At 46.1% G+C, this 23,701-nt stretch overlaps 1 long non-coding RNA gene across 1 annotated transcript in view; it reads right to left on the minus strand.

Moving 5' to 3' along the window:
* The window catches only part of LOC140686821 (uncharacterized), a 57,415-nt gene that overhangs the window by 27,009 nt on the left and 6,705 nt on the right, over nucleotides 1-23,701 (minus strand). The window contains exon 3 of the long non-coding RNA XR_012060791.1: nucleotides 1,140-1,221. This is a non-coding gene — a long non-coding RNA (uncharacterized lncRNA). The remainder of the gene's footprint in view (nucleotides 1-1,139; nucleotides 1,222-23,701) is intronic.

Here is a 23,701-nt window from a genome sequence, read left to right on the forward strand (position 1 = left end):
ACAAGGCAGGGTCGGGGTGGGAAGGAGGGAGGCGAGCCCAGCCCCACCTCATAAATCACAAGCCAGGAAACACAGGGCAGCACCCTTGCCTCGATATATACCACACATTAGATGCTTCACTGGTGTCCCACAAGGGAGCTTTGTGAGACCAGGGCCGGGAAGAGGGGTGGGCAATTAACATAAATAAAACCTTGCCCTGCAAGTGTCCTCACACGGGGGCTGGAAACACGCCTTTTTTTTTTTCTTTTGGAGGGGGAGCATTTGGCTCTGGGTTTGAGGGCACACAAAAGGCCCTCAAAAAGGAGACAGAAATCTATTACCCGCCTGGCCAGAAACAGTCCCGCTGGAGGCTGGGCTGAGGCCAATGGCCGAGACACGGTCCCCGGGGGCCTAAGGAGGTCTCTGCAAGGGGAGGGGGAATGGGGAAGCCACTCGCTGGGTCTCCCGGGGACTGATGGCTGCAGGGAAGGGCTCTGAGGGGACAACTTCACCTCAGGAAACCTGGGACATTGGTTTTCTTTCAGGCTCCTCACATGCCAGGGGTCCCATTGAGGAATCATGCTGGGCACCTCTGGGGAGCGGTGACTCTGGGGAGTCAGTGTTCGGGGTGAGGCTGTGTCCCAGGAGGGCTCTGGTAAGGCTGCAAGCCCAGCCTTGTGTCCCCCACTAGAGGGGCGGTGCTTTGTCCCATTTACACAAAGCCTCCCTCCAGGTGGCAGGGGCCCTGGCCAAACTTTGCTTGGCCTGATTAACAAAGATGGTGCCCATTTAGGAAGCATTCCTCTGAGGCAGGCACTGGATGGAGGCAGCTTAGCCAGATGGTTAAGAAACAGCGTTAGAGTCAGAGCTAGTATTTCCTAGCTGTGTGACCTTGGCTGTGTCAATTCACCTCTCTGTTCTAGGGTTTCTCTGGTGACAAGATGTGGATAACCTGGCTGTTCTGAGGATTCAATAAGACCACGCATGTAAAGGACAGTGCCCAGCACAGAGTAAGTGCTCATTACAGTAGAGGTTCTCTGCATTCTGTCTTTAGGTCATTACAACATGGAGATATGATCATGTATTGGTTAGTGCAATGCCAGCTGCTGTAACAAATGAACCCCATAATTCAGTAGCTTAACAAATATTTTTTTGCTCACATGCTCCAATGCTGGTGTTCCTCGTGGGAAGGCAGCTTTGTTCCACATAATGATTCAGGGATCCAAGCTGAGATGTCTGCATCTAGGAGGAAGTTGAAAGAGACAGTAGAGAAAATACAGCTGCTTCTTAACCACACTGGCCTGGAAGTGACACACATCCCTTCCACTCACATTCCATTGGTGAGAACTCATCATCTAAGTGCAAGGAGCCCTGCGAAATGCTGTCTCTGGTGGGGCAGCCACTCCAGCTCTGCACTACAGAGGAGGAAGCACTAACCATGGAGGACAGTTAGCCTTCTCTGCACCTGTCATTTCAGGATAAACATGCTGAACCTCAGAAGATGAACTTGCTTAAGTAGAGAAATTTTAAATGGCAGTGCTGAGATCTGAGCTTAGGTCTCTCTGTCTCCTAAATTTGTCCTTCCACCGAGCAGTCGTGCCTCTGCCCTGGGCACTATGCAGGGCCCATCTGAGAGAAAGGGTGAGGATTTGACTCTGAAATTGTGGCTGTACCGGCCACATGGTATGAGCAGATTCAAGGGTCTTAGTTGACACTGGAGATGGCCGCCATTGGGACAGATGGAGCAGAATGGAGGGAACCCAGAAGATGCTCAACATTTAAGGCCTCAATAGGCAGGATGCTGCTGAGAGCCAGAGCCCTGGCCTGAAGGTGGTGTGGGTACAAGTGAGAAAGGAAGTGCAGGGAGAGGCGGCTGACTCAGCACGTCTTCTGGGAAGCTGGTCCCTGAGCTGGGGGGCAGCCAGGAGACTCTAGGAATGGTGTGGAGGGTGTCTTGGTTTGGTTTTCCCAGAAACAGATTTGAGGCAAGTGTTCAACCACAAACAGTATGTTTAGAAGGTTATTCTAGGAAATTTCAGTAAGGGAGGTGGGGCACGAGGGAGGCAAAAGCTGTTATTAAGCACATGCCCCACCGTAGGCAACCAGAGCTCAGTTCTGCTGGGGACATCTGGGGCACATGTAGAACGTGCCTCAGTGCTATCCCAGCAGGGGTTTTATCTACCAGTTCCCCACAGTGGGGCCATCAGCACACAGACGGGGTACCAGAAGGGAACCGACAGCATCTGCCCCCCAGGGATTATCCTGGGGCTCAGAATTATGGGGAAGGTCTAGATATTGGTACCAGGGCAGCTGGTATATTTCTCGCCTTGGCTAGGACTGGCTTAGAAATTGGCATGAAACTGTGGCTGCATGCAGGCAGCAAAGGGCCAGGTATGACTCTGAGATGTGAGGGAGGGAAGTTGGAGGATGAAGGCATGGAGGATGCCTGTGGCACCCCAGCCACTGTCTCGAGGCTCCACCATCAGCAGGACACACTGGGGAGTTTGAGGGAGTAGAAAGGGTTGCTGGGCACGAGCCCATGACTTTGTCCTACCAGAACAGCACAAGGACACCCAGGAGGCATCTCAACGTTCTGTAGAGAAATGCAGGCTGACAGCCAGCAGTGTCAGTACTGAAGCTCCTTAGCCTGTGTGTAGGGGGCTGAGAGGGAAAAACTCTGACCGGGGTGGGGGTGGGGGTTCCACTTGGAGAGAGCCCGCACGGCAAACACTAAAAAGAGACAGAGCTTTGGATCAAACATCCAAAGGTTCATAGATCACATGTTATCTGACCCTGAACAGGCGATTTCATCTCTTTAGCCTCAGTTTCCTTATCTGTAAAATGGAAACTATGATAGTAGTACCTTCCTTCCAGGTCAGGAGGATTAAGTGGGATAAACTACAGAAAACACCTGAATGTAGTAGACACTCAGTTATCATTTATTAAGGAAGACAGACAGCTGTGATATAATACATGTATTAGTACCTTATGGAGTAGCTACTATGCGTGGACACTGCCAAATGCTCTGTGGACATCTGCTGATTTACTCCTCTCAAGCAGGAAGCTGGGCTCAGGCAGAAGTAGAGACTGAGCAAAGTAACCCAGCCATAAGGGAGGGACCAGGTGGGTGGTCAGCAGGGGACAGTGGGCAGACCACACTTGGGGCTGGGTACAGCAGGCATCTGTGTCAGAGGGGGCCACCTTTGTCGGTGGGGCAGGTGAACTCAGGCTGCGGTGATGCTTGGAGTCTAACAGGCAATGGATGTGGCTTAAGTGGGATGCCAAATCCGTGGCCTGTAGGCCACCCCTCTGCAGACTGTGTCTCTGGCAGATGTAAGTAATCCATCACAGAGTGGTCCCTGGAGGTCTCTCAGTCCTTCTCAATGAGAGTTGCCAAATGAAGTTAAATCAACTTGCTGTCTTTGTATTTATAGATGAGCCCACAGAGAAGGGGTGGGTGTGAGAAACAAGGGTCCTTCACCTGATACTGGGGGTGCTGCCCTCGGACGCCCATCTTAGATGAAGAGCAGCTTCATCGTGCCGGGGTGGGGACCTCCTAACGCCTCCCTCCCCTGTACACACTGCCGTGGGCCCGGACTGACTAAGGAAGGCAGCATGAGCTGAGTCTCTAAGTTCAAGAGAATCAGGACTACAGCTGAGCAAAGGCTGGGGGTGGCAGAGGCCACAGACAGCCCCTGACCCTAATAGGACCACAAGTCCCCAGTCTGGAAAATGCATCGGTTGGAGTAAGCAAGCTCTCCCAACAGCCTACATTTTCCTAAAACCAAGGTGGCCATCCCTGCTGCAGGGATGTCTCCAAAGAGAAGACGATACTTGTGGCAAAAAGCACAAACTTGAACCTGGCCCCAAGGAGCTTCCCCCGGAAGAACTAAGGGTGAAGAGCCAACACTAGGATCTTCTGAAACTGACAAAAGCCAAGCCCTATCAGGCGTGCTGTGGCATTTCTCAGCGCCTCCCATGTTCTCTAGTCTCCTCCAAGCATGAACTGTCCATTTTATGTTTTCCGGGTGCCATCACTCAATTAAGCGGCCAGCAGGTGCCACCTCCTCTGTGCCATCTTTAGCACAATGTAGGATGGACCAGAAACTCCCACCCTGCAAGGACCAGCACTCCATCCATGCTGTGCTTCACCCAGGCCCCTGCCCCCCCTGCCTGTCTCTTCTCCCTCGCTCCTCTTTCTTTTCCACGTCTTTGCTCCATTCACCCGTACTTCCTCTGCTCAGAGCTGTATGACTGTAACTTAAACCCCTCCGCTCTCTGTGTTTTGTGTGCACTGTGGCTGATGAGGTGCATGCTGATGCGTTCTTACAGGCGGTGTCAGTGAGTCGGGCTGAGCGTGCACACGGATTTTCAGGAAGGAGAGAACGGTACAGACCAGAATGCCAAAGCCATTACTGAGAGTGTCCAAGGTGGCAAGTCTTTTCACTCTGTGTGTAAAAGGCCCGTGTTCAGTGCTTCTGGCTCTCTGTTCCCCATGGGTGCTCCTTCCTCTTATACTTGATCAGTACCCGCCCAGGATTTCTGCCTCTTATCACCACCCAGAATCAGATCCAGGAGGCAGTGAGCCAGCTGCAGCACCATGACAGGCACCAGAGTCAGAAGGGAAAGGAGTCCATGGTTGCAGCCAGCACAGACGGGGACGTCAGCTGCAAGGTTGAGGGACTGAGCTGGGGGGTGAGATTCAAGACAACTGCACAAGTCTCAGGGCGGCGTCTGAGAGCAGAGCCCCAGGCCACCTCCCCATGGGCTCCTCTGTGAAGCCCAGCCCCACCAGGCAGTCATGGGTGCCCCCTGAGAGGAGAGTCCAAGAGTTCCATCCACATGGCAAGTAGGCCTACTAGCTTGGATGGCCTATCACTTTTCTACGGTCTCGTCTTGTGAGCCAGACCGTAAGACTGGTAGAGGGGTTGCAGGGTCCTGTCTGTTTTTAATCTCCTCAGGAAGCTGGGCACAGGGGGCAGTGGACATAACTGTGCCTCCAGAGCTGGTTGGGGCAGGTCTGCACCAGCTCTGTGACGTAGACTGTGACTTAGGGCCAGTGACGCTCCTGGTCTGCACCCTGGGGGTTCATAGATGCACCGTCAAGGGCTGCTCGGAGGTGGAATGGGATTATACATAAAGCCCAGGGCTCCTGGGCTGCACCTGGTTAACTACCCCTGGGCACTTCTTTCTTGTCGATTTACTGATTGCTTTTCTTGAATGATTCATTCATTTATTTGAAGACATCACGGCACAAAGGCAGAGGGAGGGCCTCACCCTTCCACCTCCCATCCGGCTGCCCCCTGCCCTTCCCCTTGGCCTGTCCTGGCAGCCCCACCCTGTTCTTTGCTCCTTTAGCGCTGGGACAGGGCGAGGGGGGCAGCGGGGAGTGGACGTCAGCTCCGACCGCAAGGCCGTCAAATATCAGCTGGGTGACGTCAGCCACGTTAGCAAAGCATACCAGGGATTTTATTTTTTAATCCCATTTTCAAAATTCATCTGGAGTTCATTCAGACTCACATTAAATATCTTGCCTCTTCCTTACCCAGCTCCGCCTTCAGCAGAATGAAGAGCCTGGGATTCCTGGCAAACCAGAGGCAGCAAGGACAGATCCGATGGCACTGCCAGACGCGGGGGTGGTGTAAGGCCCCAACTGCGCCCTGGCTGAGATGAGGGGTGGGGGGTTTCAGGCACCTGTGTCAGTGCTGAGCTGCTCTGTACGTACCGCAGCCCCACAGGCCCCTTGCAGGCCTACTGTGTGCTCACTCAACATGTTCCTTCTTGGCTTTTATCTACCCCTCAACTGCAAGGACACCCAGATCCGTATATCCCACCCTGACCTCTCCCACAAACTCAATCCCACAATTCCAAGAGCCAGCTGGACACATCTCCCTGTAATGTCCCACTGGCAAGATACATTTAATATGTTCAAAGCCCAAGTCTTCATTTTTTTTCTCCTTGCCAATCAACACTTTCTCCTGGGTTCCCCAGCTCAGGGTTGGAACATCCACCCAGTTGCCCCAGCCAGGACGTGAGCACACCCTTGACTCTTCCTTCTCCCTCTTTCGTCCCCGGCACTCCCTGTCTGTCCCTCCCTGAGGTGGGCCACCTGCTCCTGTGGCCAGGACAACAGCAACAGCCCCTTTCCTCATGGTCCTCTCCTCTACTGCAATCTCTCTTCTCACTGCCATCCAGGTGATCTTTCAAAAACATAAATATGCAGTCCAGCCATTCTCCCACTTACACAAGTTCAAGAGGACTGGATGATAAGCTGCATGGGAGCTGGGACCTCATTTGCCATTTTTAGGAGTCATGGTCCTGGGAGGAGTCAGACAGCACCCACACCAAGCTGGGCAACTGAGGGCAGCTTAATGAAAGGACTACTTAGAAAGGTGTGGGCAGAGTGTAAGGAGAGCAACAAAGATGATGTGGTGCCCAGGACGAGTACCAGCGGGGCGTCAGTGCCAGCCGAGGCCTGAGGCCAAGGAGAGGGAGCAGTTTCCTTGACCTGGGAGCTCTCTGGAGACGGCAGACGGACAGCAGCTGTGGCCTGGGAGGTTCAGCACTGCGACCCCACAGGCAGGGGACTGGGTGATAAATAACCTTACCCCTCTCTCCCTTCACCCTCCGGTCTCTTGCTGTTGCCTCTAATTTGCCACCTCTAACCAGCACCCAGAGGGCATGGGTGCCCACTCATGCAGTCTGTCCAGGTCAGCCTCCAGGGCAGCACAGAGAAAGGTACCTAGTGGGTCTGAAGGAGCCGACGGAAGATCCCAGCACACCACTGGCACCACTGGCATCCAGAGACCAACCACTCAGACAGCTGAATAAACCAACCAATCAGTAAACGCTTCCAAATGCACATGAGGAGGCTGGAGGCTGGAATTCTTGGCCAGGCCTTTGGAGACCTTCATAAATCTGACCCAAACTCCCTTTCCACATGCTGTATGCTTGACTTCCAGCGGGGACACTGCTCCTTATTCAAGGTGCTTCTCAAATGCCACCTCTTCCAGGAAGCCTTCCCTCACTTCCTCAACAAGTCACCTACATCCTCCTAGACCTCATTTATTCTCTGCTTTTATTGTATCAGGACTTGCTCTCTATTCAAATCTCTTCACATCTGTCTCTCTCCCCACTAGCGAGAGCACTATCATATTTTTCTCCCCAACCTCAGCATCTGGTACCTATTAGTTGATCAACCAAATGTTCAATAGTTAATAAGACAGGACAGACTTGTGAGATATGATCTTCTTAGCGCCCACCCTGGAGACAATGAGTTTTTCTATCCATTGCCAAAGACGGTGAGGGCTTTTTTCTACCTTCTGATTTTAAAAAATCAATGTGGTATCTACAGACTTGAGATCAATGTTGGTTTAATTTTTTACTATATAATAAAAGCACCAAAGTAAAAGACATGGAGGTGCTTCAGTTCAGATCCAAGCAAAGCCAAAGACAGCAAAGCTGGCACCAAGGAAGAAGTTCCCCACCGACAGGGAAGCGCTCCAGCTCAGCTCCTCAAGCTGATGGAACTGAAAACCACAGCCTGGAAGCAAAGTTTACAGTCCACTGACTGAGGGAGAGGCACTTTGTGGACACGGGCTATGAAACTTGTTTTCATTTTCAAGTTTTAAAAATCTAATTTCCATGCAAATAGGAAAGGATGTGTTCTAGAGTGTCGACTTCAGGATTTGTTTGAGCACCAAGCAGCATGACTAATATTTGGGGGGTTGGAACGTGTCCAAGGACACTCAAGGAATTCCAGTATCACAAAGGAAACCAAATATGTTGTGATTAGAGCATTCACTGTCCCAGGCAAATAAATGAGCTGGCTCAGAAGAGGAGCCCTTTGGCACTGTCCATCGGCTTCTAAGCAATTCTGTTCTCAAGAACCTGTAATCCTGTAAGAAGACTCACTATTCAAGCTGTGGTTAAAAACTCATTTATTCAAATGTTTTGAAAATGAGCTTTTAAACAGTCAGAGGAAGAAAAATGCAAAATGTCAGGCCTGAGGGACAGGGGCCTAATAGAGTTTTAATAAGTAATTTATTTTTGTATTCCACTATGGTGATCCTGAACTTGAAAAGTGGGAGGAAGGTAGAGGAAAGGATTTAAATGCCTGGGATCCCTCTCCTGATTAAAAAATTAGAAGAATCACACAGGATTTGGCGTGAGGAAATCAGGTATATGAACCCAGGATTTAAAAAACCTTTCTTGGATTATGGCATACAAGAATTCAGCTTTGGGGCATATATCCGGAGAAAACTCTAATTCGAAAAGATACATGCACCTCAATGTTCATAGCAGCACTATGTACAATAGCCAAGACATGGATGCAACCTAAATGTCCATCAACAGATGACTGGATAAAGAAGCTGTGGTGTATATAATACACACGATGGAATACGACTCAGCCATAATGCCATTTGCAGCAACACGGATGGACCTAGAGATTATCATACTCAGTGAAGTAAGTCAGACAGAGAAAGACAAATATCATATGATATCACTTATATATGGAATCTAAAAAAATGATACAGATGAACTTATTTACAAAACAGAAACAGATTCACAGATATAGAAAACAAACTTACAGTTGCCAGGGGAGTAAGTGGGGAAGAGATAAACTGGAGTTTGGGAATAGCAGATACAAACCACGATAAACAAATAAATAAACAACAAGGTCCTACTATATAGCACAGAGACTATATTCAATAGCTTAATAACCTATAATCAAGAAGAATATAAAAAGAATATATATGTATAACTGAATCACTACACTGTACACCAGAAATTAACACACTGTAACTCAACTATACTTCAATTAAAAAAAAAAAGAATTCAGTTTTGCCCTCAAGTGGAAAGAAAAGTTCTTGTCTTTGAATGGGAGTGGGGGAATGAAGCCAGAGATATAGTTAGCATAGGAAATTCTCAAGCAGAAAGAGTTTCAAAAGGGCAATTACTTCATTCTGTCTGAAAGAGCAAATGAATAGTTTAGAGGCTTTTAAAATAATCAATTTGAAGTCCCCACACAGAAAAGCAAGATGTTGAGCTGGGGACCCAGGAGGCTCAGAAAGCCATTGTGTCTTCCTAATGTCACATCAAGGACCAACCTCAACACTGGAAACCTGGAAACCGACTGAAGCTTAATATGAGAAAAAGACACAACTTGGATCTAGATATTTGTAATTTTCCCTATCTTATTCTAAATGTAGTAAGAAGATCTTCTTACATTTTATCGCAGTTGAATAATATTTTTATTGTTCTGATAAAGACCTAGACTCTGTGTTGTCTCTGTGAGAGAAGGGGGAGGGGGAAGGAGGGAGAGAGAGGGAGAGAGGGGGAGAGAGAGAGAATGAGAGAGAATGAGAGAGATAGAGATAGAGAGAGAGAGAGAGAGAGAGAGAGAGAGAGAGAGAGAGAGGGAGAGAAGTTGGTCCATTGCTGAAAATCTGCAGAAATCACTACCGCCCCTAGTGGCCATCTCCATAACTGCCGGCCTGTGTCTTTGCATGGCTCCTTGGCAAAGGCAGTGAGTTTGATTTTACAATGATTTCTTGGTCTATTGTTTGTCTCAGGCTACAAATGACGAGGGAACGTGAGTACCAAACGCTCCAAAGGTTCAAAGTCACAGGCCTCTGATATCTTTATCACATGTTTGTGAATCGATTTTGAAGTGGAATCCCTGGCTCTGGAAGGACATTTGCCTTTTTCCCTTTAATGCTGGGTAGTGACTCTCCCAATTTATTTCTTCTTTCCTGATTTCTTGGCACAGCAGCAGAAGTACAGCTACAATCCCCTTCTCTGTCCCAAGGGGAGAACCATGGTCATTAAGTTCCCTTAAAGAGCTGCTGGTCCTTCCTTCCCAGATCAGAAAGGCTGGCTGTACCTGGCAGATCAGTGCCTTGACATCTATTGATCTGAATTTGTGTTTCCTTCTTATTTCTACTCAAACAAGTCCTGGTTTGCATTTCTGTCGCTGTTTTAGTCTAGTATCCTGGCAACCACCTCCAAGGCTCCTGTCTGACAAGAAAGGCGGTAGGGAGGGAGGAGTGGGAGAAATGTGTCTTAAAGTTTACGGAGGAGGAGAAGGCAGGTGTGAGGGAGGGTAAGGTGGAGAGAGGGGAGGGGAGAAGGGAGGAGAGAGAAAGCAGGGAAGGTGAGAAAAGAGAGAAAACACGAATTGAGGAAGAAAAGGGAATGAGATGGAGAAAGGGTGGGGGTGGGGGGGAGGCTTGTATCTCTCAGGCTAGAAGTCACCAGGGCTCTGATACCTCAGTGGTGACCCAAGACGAGCAGGTGGGTAAATTACTGTCCTGACATATGCCCCACTCCAGCCAGAGAAGGCTCACTTGGTGACCCTGGAGCCCAGGACGGCCCTGCCCCCTAAGATGGGCTGGGGCGAGCCCCCTCAGTAAGGAGGTGACTGTAGCTCAGGGGTTCATGACCCTACCAGGTCCTCACCCTGACCTTGCTGTTACCTCCAGCCCATATTCAGATTCTGGAGAATTCTGCTTTCTGACTTGTGCACTATTTTTCCTGGTCCCAGCTTCCAGGGAGCTGCTGACCAAAGGGAGTGATTTCCAGTGAGGCATCTGCACCTCTCAAAAGGAGCTCAGCTCCTGGCGACTGTTAACCTGTGATGCAAACATGTATCACAGTTTTCCTTGCATGCTGGGAGACTCCTGACAACCTATATTTTCCTACTGATCTTAGCACAGCAGATAGGCTTAGCCAAAGAGTGCATCAGGCATTCCAAAATATGTTCCCACCGTGATAAAAACCAACAACCATCTTCATACATGTACTTAGCAACGTGTACAGTGCTGTCACATACTGCCATAAATTTTTCTCCTCAAGCGTTAGGACAACCTTCCTGGTCTTGTGATTGGCCAGTGGGTGTGTTGATAAACTAAAACCAATACTCCATGCTTCACGAAATTTCACATGGACTGGATGTCCATGCTACTAAAGGGGGAATTTTTATGTCATCTTTCTTTGAAAAACACAACTTGCCAAAATGAAAACAAGTAAATCTGAACAGTTCTATATTCTTTAAAAAAAAAAAAAGACTAACAACTCTTTCTACACATTAAAAAAAATAACAATTTTACATATTCTTGTCCCCAAAATAAACAGGGGACATTTTTCAACATTTTATTTTGAGGCCAACATAACCCTGGTACCAAAACCAAACAAGGATATTACAAGAAAAGAACATTATTGGCCAGTCTCATTCATGAGTAGAGATGCAAAAATACTACACAAAAACATTAGCAAGTTGAATACAGGGATATTTTTTAAAAAGGGTAATATATCATGATTGAGTGAAGTTTATTTGAAAAATACCAGCATGGTTTAATACTCAAATATCATTCAATATATTTTACCATATTAATGGAAAATCATATCTCAAAACTTTCATTAAGAATATTTGATAAAATTAATACCTACTTATATAAAAACTTCTTAGCACTAGGAATAGAAGGGAACTTCTTTAACTATATAATGAGTATGTACAAGATATCCACAGCTAACACCATGGTTAATGATGAAATACTGTACTCTTTCCTCCTATGGTTGGGAACAAGATAAGGATGTCCACTGTCTGGTTCACAATCTCCAGGGCAAAGAAAACAATTAGAATTAATAAGTGAAATTGTCAAGGTCACTAGATGCAGGATCAACATAAAAATAAATACATTTAAAAGGACTTAAAACAACAAAAATTATGTTCTTAAACTACAATGAAATTAAGTTAGATATCAGTAATAGAAAGATCTGGAAAGTCCTCAAATATAGGAAACTAAACAATATACCCCTAATTAACTTATGGATCAAAGAAGACAGTAGAAGGGGAATTACAAAATATATTTAATCAAATGAAAATAAAAACACAACACATTAGTATTTGTGGGATGCAGCTAAAACTGTGCTTAGAGGGAAATGTATAGTAATATACATGCTTACAGTAGACAAGAAGACGAGTTTCAAACCAATGACCTAGGTTCCTAACTTATTATTCTATTCAAACTTATTCTAACTAAGAATACCAACTTAAACCTAAAATAAGCAGAAGAAAATAAAGAGAAAGAATTTTAAAGATCAATGAAATTGAAACAAAAAAGCAACAAGGAAAGCAAATCTGATTTTTTTTTTAATTTTTAAATTGAAAAACCACTAGCCAGACTAAACAGGAGGAAAAAAAATGACAAAAATTACCAATATCAGGACTAAAAGACAGATCATGACTACAGACCCTACAGACAGTAAAGATTAATATGGAATCTTACATATAAATATATAACAATAAATTCAACAATTTAAGTGAATTGGTAAATTCCTCGAAAGATACGAATTACCAAAGCTCACTCCAGAATAAATATATATCCTAAATAACCTTATATCTAGTGAGGAACTTATCTTTGTAGTTAAAATCCTTCCCACAAAGAAAAACTCAAGGCTCAGGTGGCTTTATTGGTGAATTCTATGAAACACTTAATAAAGATAATATCAATTCTATATCAACTCTTCTGGAAAATCAAAGAGGAGAACAAACTTCTTCTCAACAAATTCTATGAGGCCAGCATTAACCTGAGAGCAAAACCAAAGACATTACAAGGAAAAGAAAAACAAAACTCTGGATACGTATCTTCCATGAACATACATGCAAAAACACGAAGCTTAGTAAATGATATCTACAATACGTAAAAGGATCGTGACCAAGCGGAGTTCTCCCAGGAACCCAAGGTTGGTTTTACACTTAACAGCAATGTAACTCACCATACTTAGGGAAGAAAAAGAAGGAGGAAAAAGCATATTGTCATCTCACAGATGCAAGGAAGAAGAGGAGGGGAGGGGGGAAGAAGAGATGAAGGAGGAGGGGAAGGAGGAAGAGGAAAAAGCAGTGATCTAGCTCTAAAAGTCCCTCCATCACCTGCCTTCTCAGACCAGTCCTGGCACCAAATGGGGGAGGCTGGGGTCTCCAAAAGTAGATGCCCAGATGGAGTCAGGGGTACAAGATTTTATTAGGGATCAATACCTGCAAAGGGAGGAGAAAGCAGGGTTGGGCAGAGGGAGAAATGGAGGTCTGATTAAAGCTTGAGGAGGCCTTAGCTGATAGAGAGCCAGTGCCATCCTGACCATCAGAGCATCCTGGGCCAGCAGAAGCAGTGGGACCTCCATACCCTCGCCTCACTTGCTCACTCGATGAGACTGTCCCAGGAAGGGCATGGCCTCGGCAAGGGGGTTCTGTCCAGCTAAAGCCAACCCTGCAAGAGTTGACAACTAGAGGCTACCTGCTGGTCACATTCCTTGTAGCTGGGCAGCAAGACCCCCCTTGAAGGGGACAGCAAGGCTCTGCAGGGTGGACTGAACTGCCCGAGGTGACACAGCCAGAGAGAAGCATGGCTGGTACTCAGATTTAGTCTGCTGGCCTTAAATTCCATGTTTTCTCCACTGTAGCCCACCATCTCTGGTAAAGCAATGACCATGTGCTACATTTTATTCATCAAAGACAAAAATAATGGGCCATCAGCTCTTCTGATCAGATAGAGCTGGCCAGAATCACTCTCACACATACAGAGGGACATGCTTAATTGTCTCCTCACTGTGTGTCAGGCACTGGGCCATGCTCTCGACTTAGATAATCTCCAAAGCAGCCCCTGCAGTAAGTGCTACTATTATCCCCACTTCACAGACAGGGAAACTGAGGCTTAGGTCAGCGAAGTGACTTGTCAAAAGCAAACTGCCACACACACGTCTGTTTAACTGTTGCACAGACTTCCTCCTACCCTGCCCGGAAGAAAGCCTACCCTCAACAAAGGCAATTTCCATGTGAGTTTTCTTGTGTCTTCCTCACGTAGGCAAGTATGTAGTCTTCAGCTTTCTGAAATGTTTAAACCAGCCCCGGGAATCTCATCTTGCCTTCACAGATTCCCAGGGATCTGGGCACACAGAAAGGGACCCTCTTGTCCGTGGTAGGGACAGGGCCTGGGAAAGGTGGGCTGGAGCACGACCGAATGTGAGGAGGGTTGAGGGGACGACACCCAAGTGATTTGGAGAGCCCTTTTACTGTCCACTCTTTTTTTGTCTGTTGATTTACTCCCTTGCACTATAAAAGGCAGCATTTAGTTTGTTTTGTAAAACAGCATAGGCTTTGGAATCAGGCAGACAAGTATTCAAACCCAGATTCTGCTCCTCATTAGCTGTGTGACCTCTACTAAACAGCTTTACCTCTCTGAGACTGTTTGCCTATCTGTAAGGTCCGACTTTTCACATCCCTTTCTCCTGACACTGCTGTGAGGGATGCTTGTAAAGCTAAACATGGAGCATAGCATGCAGCAACATTCAACAAACAGCATCTGAGCTCTGGCCACTTCTGGACCACGCAGGAGCATGCCTCCCATCTTCAGCCCAAGACCACCCCCTCAGCACAGAAGCCCTGCCTCAGTTTACACACAAGGGCTCTCTTCCCCTCCTCAAATACCAGAGAACACCCACTTCCCTGTCTCCTGACCAAGAATGGATTCTTCCCATTCACCTCTCGTCCCTGGAGCCAGACTGGTTTGAATTTCTCTGAGTCACTCACTAGCTGTGTTATCCTGGACAAATTTCTTTACTTCTCTGGGCTTCCCATTTCCTATCTGCATAATAGGGATAACAACCATACCCTCTTCTTGGGACTGTGGTGAGGGGTCAACGGCATTGGTTGTGAAGGCTCCATGAACACTGGCTGGCACACTGGAGGTGCTCGATAGATGTCCGTTCTCTTTTCCTTTCTGCTATCCCCAAGGACTCTATGTCAACACTTTCACTAAGAAGTCCTATCTTACCCCAGGCCTTTCTGTAATCTCGGTAGCAGATCAGTATAGCTATTTAGAAAGACAACAATCAACAGTAACTTTCTTAATAAGAAGAAAAAAGAGTATGGCTCACTGTGTCTAAAATCAGTCCCCATTCATGTCTCCATACTGCGTACAGCCTAGTAGGAGAGGTGGACAGGGATCCACAGACCATAAGCTCTCAGCCTGAGCAGTGCCTGTGACAGGTCACTCACTTCTCAAAAGGACCCCATGAGATGAATGCTATATTACACTCACTTTTCAGATGAAGAAACTGAGACTCAGAGAAGTTATAGTTCTTGTTCAGGGTCACCCAACTAGTAAGACGCAGACTAGGATTTGAGGCCAGATCCTTTTCCCCATACTCTAATTGTGGAACAAATCTAGGGACGGCAGATGGACCTTGTCAAACTTCTAAAAGACAGAATTGCTGTTGGACAGAGGCTGACCAAACAGGAGTCAGCTTTAGTTTTTAAGACTACTGTTTGGTGTGTATCTGAGACAGGGGAAGGAAGGACAGACACCCAAAGAAACCGGCACTGTGATGCTTTGTTTCCAAATGCAGGATATGTCAGAATCACAAGTTAGAGGTGGCATGTGGTCTAACCCTTGTATTTCACAGATGAGGAAAATGAGGCAGAGAGAAGGGAAGAGGCTTGTTGAAGGTCACAAAGCAATCTCATTAACAACTGGTTTCTCCTCATGTGTATATATCAATCCCAGGGAAGACCCTCATTGGCTCTTTTGGGGTCACATGCTTATCCTTGCACCAACCACTATGGACAGCAGGCAGTTCTAGCCCCTTGAGTGACAGCTCCACCAAAACCAACCACTCTTCCTTGAGATGTCACTAAAAGGACTAGCTCCTTCTCAGGTATTGGGTGGGAATGCTACATCTTCAGAGAGGGCTTCTTCAACCATTCTATGAAAAGGACATTCCTCCCTGACCCTGTTGCCGCTTTGATTTTTCTCCACAGTACTTGCTACTCTTTGATATTACTTATTTCTCTTTCCTTACTAGAGTATAAAGAAGCTCCTTGAAAGGAGGGGCTTTGTCTGATTTCTCAACCACTGTAGCCCCAGAGGTCTAAAGCAGGGCTTGGCATATAAAAGTGCTCAATAAATATCTCTGAATTTTAAAAAATGAGTAGGGGAGGAGTTTCCAAAGGATCTGGAATAAGACAAAGGCAAAGCATGCTGGACAGACAAACCACAACACCCACAACAACCACTGTGGAATTCTTAGCAATTCATTTTTAGGAAAATTGATGAAGCAATTGAACTGCTTTTTCAGTGAGCAAAAATAAATAAATAAATGAAAGTCAGTGGGAGGTCTGTGATCTCTGGTTTCTCTTCTATGTCCCTGACTGGCCGGGGACCCTCCTGGTGGCAGAATGGGACTCACTCCTCTCTGCCTGCTTAGCACTTACTAGAGCCTGGCATACAGAAGGTGCTCAAATAAGGGTTTTGGATGCATAAACCCAGCAGTAACATCTTAGCCCAGGTTTCTGAAACACTAATGTGCATTTGAATCACCTGAGGATCTGTTAAAATGCAGATCCCGATTCAGGAGGTCCCGGTGGGTTTAACAGGCTGCAATGCTCCCGTGAGCCACGTGAGGAGCACATCTCAGCCTACTGGCAAGAAGTCTGTGGGCACCTCACTACACAAACAGGGGAAATAACGAGTCAAGAAGAGCTTTCCAGAAGGAAAAATGGTAGGGGCATGCGGAGACCCAGATTCCAGTCCCAGGTCTCCCATCCATAGGCCAGTGAACTCAGACAAGCTTCCGCCCCGTCTGAACCTCAGTCCCAGCTGCCAGGGCAGGGCTCCCTGGCCGGCTCCGCCCTCCCCACACTCAGTGTCTGGGCTGCAGCAGTGGGGTCCGGGCAGGGCGTCTAAGGCTGAATCAGACCCAGCACTGCCCCGGATGAGGTCTGCGAACTTACACATGAGCCTGCTTTGCGAGGATGTGAGGAAGAGTTAAGTTCAACATACACTGTAGAAAAGAATCCCTGAACCCTCACGGCTGCCAGCCAGCAGCTTTTATACTTCACGAATTCTCGCCGTCCACATTCTGGTTGTTTTCAGTTTTCTAAGGCTGCTCTCTCCCACTAGCCGGACCTCCCTGAATCTCACCCCACACTCTCCCTGGGGGAAAAACCCACAGACACAGCACAAGACCCTTTTCTGCCTTCCCCTATGACTCACAAACAATAATAAAATGATAACTTCACATTTATTAAGCACTAACTCTGTGCCAGAGGTATCAATAAGACCCTTGCCTAGACTATATTAGTGTTTCCTAAAGTGCAGTAAACACCAATTATAGCATGGGACACACAGATAAGCATCACTCCAATAGTTATATTATTAATGGGTTAACTTCTATTTGACAGTAAATGATACTGTCTTTCCACTTAGGGTAGCAATGTAAAGTCTCCTTTAAATATAAACAAAATGAGCCCGTCAAAACCATAATGAGATTATAACTTCACACCAATTAGAATGGCTACTATTTAAAAAAAAATGATAATACATGCTGGAGAGGATATGGAGAAATTGGAACCCTCATACACTGCTAGTAGGAATGTAAAATGGTGCAGCCACTTAGTACAACAGTCTAATAGTTCCTCAAAAGGCTAAACATAGATTTATGATATGACCAGGTAATTCTACCCCTAGCTATACCCAAGAGGGCGGAACACCTATGTCCGTGCAAACACTTGGACACAAACGTTCACACCATTAGTCAGAATAGCGAAAAACTGAAAACAATTCAGATGTTCATCAGCTGATAAATGGAGAAATAAAATGTGGTTTATCCATACAATGAAATATTATTAAGCCATAAAAAGGGATGAGGTGCTGATAAATGCTATATGTGGATGAATCTTGAAAACATTATGCTAAATGAAAAGAGCCAGACAGAAAAGGTACATAGTTTATGATTCCATTTATATGAAATATCGTTAATGGGGTAAATCCATAGAGATAGAAAGTAGATTAGTGGCTTCCTATGGCTGAGGGGGGGTGGGCTGGGGAAAAATGGGGAGTGACTGCTAAACGGTACAGGGTTTCTTTTTAGGATGATGAAAGTTGGGGTGTTCAAAAATTGATAACAGTAAGGCTTGCACATAACTGTGCATATATGAAAACCACTGAACTGTACACTTTAAATGGGTAAGTTGTATTATGTGAATTGTATATCAGTTAAGATGTTATGAAATATGTATAAAATATTAGGTAATGCTACAGGTGGCATACAAATATGAAAAATGCATTAAGGAGGCATATATGGCAAAGTCTGGGAAATACTGGATTAGCTCAGCAATCCCTGAAGTAATCCTTTATGGTGAATGTTTTTTCCTGCTACACAGGGAACTGGACTCCAAGAGGTGAGATTGTTCATCCAAGGACAAAGAGTTTCAAGTGGATTTTGAACCCAGGCTACTGACTCCAAGACCAGTGCTCTTATGTGACAAACTACACTGCTTTCGGGGCTCCCTTGAGTTCGGCTCCCACCCATACTTTTTCTGATGATGCCTGTCCCTTAATGGCGCCTCTCTGAGACTGGGGTCTGAACTACACCAATAAGTATCACCTACAACTCTGACTATGTAACATAACAAATAGAATATCACAGAAATGATGATGTGTTATTTCTGAGGCTACTTTGGAGAATACCAGATGGCACATCCTGAGGACACCGCAAGCAGCCCTATGGAAAGATCTACACGGCAATAAACTGAGGCCTCTTGCCAATAGCCAAGTGAGCATGCAACCTTGGAAGCAGGTCCTCCAGCTGGATCAAGCCTTCTGATGACTACAGCCCCAGCCCACATCTTGACCGCAGCCTCATAAGATGCCCCAGAACTGCTCAGTGAATCTGCTCCTTATTTCCTTACCCACAGAAACCATAAGGTACCATGTTTATTGTTTCAAGCCCCTAAGTTTTGGGGTAATTGGTTATGTGGCAATAGATAACTAATAACCCTGTGACCAGTTCCTGCTGATGATACGTGAGCTGAAAAGTTACACATGACTTTCAGGCCCAAGACATGAGCGTGCCTTTTCTACCTTCTCTTCTCCTCCCATAGAGATCCTTTTTTCCCCCTCCCAAACAGGTATTTGCACACCCATGTTCACGGCAGCATTATTCACAACAGCCAAAAGACAGAAGCAACCCAAGTGTCCAGCAACAAATAAGTAGATAAACAAAATGTGATCTATCCACGAAACGGAATATTATTCAGCCTTAAAAGAAGAGAGAAATTCTGACACGTGGATGAACCCTGAGGACCTAATGCTAAGTGAAATAAGACAGTCACAAAGGGACAAAGACTGACTCTCAAATGAGGTCCATCGATTAGTCAAAGTCACAGAAACAGAAAGCAGGATGGTGGCTGCCAGGGGGCTGGGGGAGGGAGAATGGGGAGTTAATGTTTAATGGAGACAAGAGTTTCAGTTTGGAAAGATGAAAACAGTTCTGGAGATAGATGGTGGTAGATGGTTGCATAATAATGTGTACTTTATGCCACTGAACTGTTCTCTTTAAAATAGTTAAAATGGTAAAATTATGTTATATCTATTTTATCACAATAAAAAGTCATGACATTGCCTTAGCTAAGCAGTTGTGCTGAGGGCTGGGGCTTGTGTGCTGACAAACTCTCTTTCCAGCCACTATTTACCAGAGTTGTGTTGTAGACAAAAAGAGTGGGCTGCCTGTACGTAGGATATAGGTCCAGCTGCATGTAACAGGTACTCAAACAACAGTGGCTTAAATGAGATGGAAATCCATTTCTCCTGCATACAGTCTGGAGGCTGGCGTGATGACTCTGCTCCACGCAGTCATTCAGGAACCCCACCTCCACTCTTGCACTCTGCCATTCCTAGGGTGTTCTCATCCATGTGGCTCAAGAAGGATTACCACTGAGGTTCCCTAAAAAACTAAAAATAGACTTACCATATGATCCAGCGGTCCCACTCCTGGGCATGTACCCAGAGAAAAATATAATTCAAAAAGATACATGCCCCCCAGTGCTCATGGCAGCACTATTTGCAATAGCCAAGACATGGAAGCAACCCAGATGTCCACTAACAGATGACCGGATGGAGAGGGTGTGGTATGTATATGCAGCGGACTGCTACTCAGCCATAAAAAGGAATAAAATAAAGCCATTTGCAGCGACATGGATGGACCTGGAGATTGTCATTCTAAGTGAAGTAAGCCAGAAGGAGAAAGAAAAATGCCATATGATATCACTTATATGTGGAATCTTAAAAAAAAAAAAGGACACAAATGGACTACTTATTATTTATAACTTAGATGATTGATTTCTTGAATATGTGTAAGCACATTTGACTGTCTTTTATGATTGGATTCCTGCATTCTGTTGATTCTTATTTTGTGGTTGGCTTTGTTCCTTTGATAACTATGTATTTAAAAAGCTAAAGCTCTAAACTGTTCTTAGAAACAATGAACAGTATATACATATGTAAATTTTTAAAATATGTGCAGTGTATTATATATATATGTATTTACATACAGTATATTGTATATGTGCAGTCAAATTGTATCCTTTTTACCTAATAAAACTGAAAAATGAACAACAAAAAAAGAAGGCTTACAACTACGCCTATGTCCTAAGCAGCAGGGTGAAGAAGGGGCATGCCTTCTTTCTTTAAGAGACAGTCATTTGGGGTCTCTGTCCTAGAAGTGGAATGTCATTGCTGCCTGATGTATTTTCTGTCCCTGGCATCCCCCAGCAGGATGTTGGCTGCATTCTGTCTTGTCACAGCAGCCATGGAGGTGACAGCCAGAGATCTTGGGAGCCCCATGTTGAAATTAATACAGCCACAACATGAGTAGACTCTGGGTCCCTGCACCACTGCATGGAAGGCTGCCTGTTAAACGTCTGATAGGGCTTTGCATCGTGAGAGTAAACCCCGAATGTGTGAAAGCTCTGAGAGGTCGGTGTTAATGTGTTACAGCTGCCAGCATTCTCTTAACTGTCACAGAGCTTCATGACTGGAGTTTGGAAAGTCAGGTGACACGACAAGCCTGAGGCCAGGCCGGGCAATGGAAAGATGGCTTTGGAGCCAGGAGACCCAAATCCAAGCCCCAGCAACCCCACTTATAAGCTATGTGGGCTGTTCAAACTTTTCAGCCTGGTTTGCTCAGATGTAAATTGGAGATGATGATACTGCAAACCACACACTATTTGTGGAGGCAACTCAGTGAGGGAATCTGCAAGAAACACAGCTGAGAAAGATCTACTTGGGGCAGCGACAGACACATGTCCCCTTGCCATTCTGCAAAGAGGAGAACAGATGGGCATTTAGAAATGGGCACAGCACATCATAACTCACAGCGTGATGAGAAGCAAATGGCCCACTGGGGGGGCCTGATCTCTAAGCCACGGCTAAATACCCAGCCTCGGGCAGGAAACTGTCTTGGGTTCAGCAACAGCTTTGATTCAAGATTTCAAATAGGCCCCTGAGAACTTACTTAGCTGGGACTCAGATCAGGTTTGAAGTATGGCCCAACTTTTTCAGCAGGCAGCCCAGGAAGGAGAGAGGTTGGATCTCTTCTTGTTTTATCTCAACAGGACAGCAGTGGTCTGGAAAAGCTGGGACACTCACGCGCTGGCTGGCACTCTGGGGAGTGTGGCTCACAGCAGCATTTACAGCACAGATGCTTCAGGGCCCTGGCAGAATGAAGAGGCTGGGCACCGTACAATGGTGAGTGGCTGGTACCCGGAGCTGTGGGGCAGACTTGGCGTGCTTACAGGCTCATTTCAGCCCACAGCTGAACCAAAGGCTGGAATCTGAATTTATTGCCCACTCTGGCTCCAGTTTTTCTAGCCCAGTGTCATCTAACAGAAATATAAGTAAGTTAGAATGTTCTAGTAGCCACATTTTAAAAGTATAAGGAGAAAGATGAGATCAATTCTAATAATATACTCGACCCAACAGATGACTCTGATTACCAGTTCCAATGTGTGTGGGGTTTTTCCCCCACCACCAAGCAATTCTCAGACACCGGCTGGGTGTCCTACCACCCAGCCCAGTTCTGACACCGTCTACAGGACAGAGCATCAGGCTCCTTAGATCAAGGGCTTGGTCCCACAAGACTGCACCGTTCCCCACTTCAGATGCCAGTCTCAAGTCCAGATTGTTGCTTATGCTTCTGGCCAACAGGCTGTAAGTCACAGGTTTTCACACTCGCCTCCTTGGGTTTGATTCCTTTGCTACTGCGGCTCACGAAACTCAGAGAAACAGTTTACTTACTAGAATATTGGCTTATTATAAAAGAAATAGCTCAGGAAGAGCCAGAAAGAAGAGATGTATGGGGCAAGGTACGGGGAGGGAGCACGCCACTCTTCCCAAATGTCCACGCGTTCACTAATTCAGAAGCTCTCGAACCCTGTCCATTTGGGTTTTTATGGGGGCTTCATTGTATAGGCACAATTGATTGATTTATTGATCATTAGTGATTGATTCAACCTCCAACCCCTCTCCTCTCCCCAGAATCAGGGAGTGGGGATGAAAGGTCCAGCCCGCTATTAATGGTAGGTTCCCCTGCAAATAGCCCTCATCTTTAGATGTTTTCCAAAAATCATCTCATTAACATAGACCCAGCTGAGATGGAAAGAGATTTGTTATGAATAACAAGATAGCCATTTCCCTTTTAAGGCTCTCTAGGATTTCAGGAACTGAGGACAAGAGACCAAATATGACAAAGATGTTTCCATTGCCCTTTTCCTTCGGGAAATTCCCAGGCTTTTGAGTGCTATGAGCCTGGAACTGTGGCTGAAGACCAGACACATATATGAGAAATATATTTTGGTCATCTGAATTTATAAGATATATATATATATCTTATAAATCACAATATCATACCACTAACCCAAGTATCATCATTTCAACATGTCATCAATATTAAAAACACTGATGAGTTATTTTACATTCTTCTTTTTTATACTAAGTCTTCAAAACCCAGAACGTGTTGTACACATCTCAAGTGGGACCAGCCACATTTAAAGCACTTAGTGGCTGCTCTCGGGGACAGTTCAGTTTCAGGTAGTTGGCATCCCCTAAACCCACTGAGCATCTCCACACCTCCATGCCTTTGCCCACACTATTCCTCTGTTTGGCACGGCCTCCTTTCCTTTGCTCACCTGAATGCCTGCTCATACTTCAAGAGCTTAGTGCAGATGACACATCCCCCAGCCCCCTAAGATGAGCGGACTCTTTCCCCTGAGCTCCCATAAGACCCTGCGTCCACCTCTGTCCCAGTGCACACCACACTGGATTACTGTGTGTTAACTAGCTGAAAGGCCAGGACCACTTCCGAGCCATCACCAGCACTCAGCCCCTGCTTAGCACACAGCAGACCCTGGGGCGACTGTGGCTCTCTCTGGGATGAGGATGTTAGGGCACCACGAAAATTTCTTTAAAAGTTCCCCATTAAGTTTTTTGTAATGGTCACAATAAAGAAAATGGTGTAGAAAACATTGCTGGGGGTGTCACCGTTAACCAGAGAAACTGACCCAGAAAGCTATGATTTCTGACTATATGTATCTTTAACAGTTATTCAGGTCTTAGTTTGTGATCCTCCCTAGGAAATGTTTGAGCAACTTTGACAGACAGCTATAAGGTACTGTATATCCAGGGCCAATGGGGAGCGTATCATTGTCCCAGCTGGGTAACCCAGGGTCAGGGTTGACCTCTGTCGTAACCGGACCAGGGCCACCATGTTGCACAACTCCAGAGTGACCATGTGAATGGTGCCACTGAAGTCAAGCACTCACAGCCTGTCGGCCGATGCAGTGTTTCAGGAAGCCCCACCTGTAGGTAAATGTAACTGACTCGGCATG

This window comes from Vicugna pacos, chromosome 17 (assembly GCF_048564905.1).
Source record: "Vicugna pacos chromosome 17, VicPac4, whole genome shotgun sequence".
Classification (NCBI taxonomy): Eukaryota; Metazoa; Chordata; class Mammalia; order Artiodactyla; family Camelidae; genus Vicugna; species Vicugna pacos.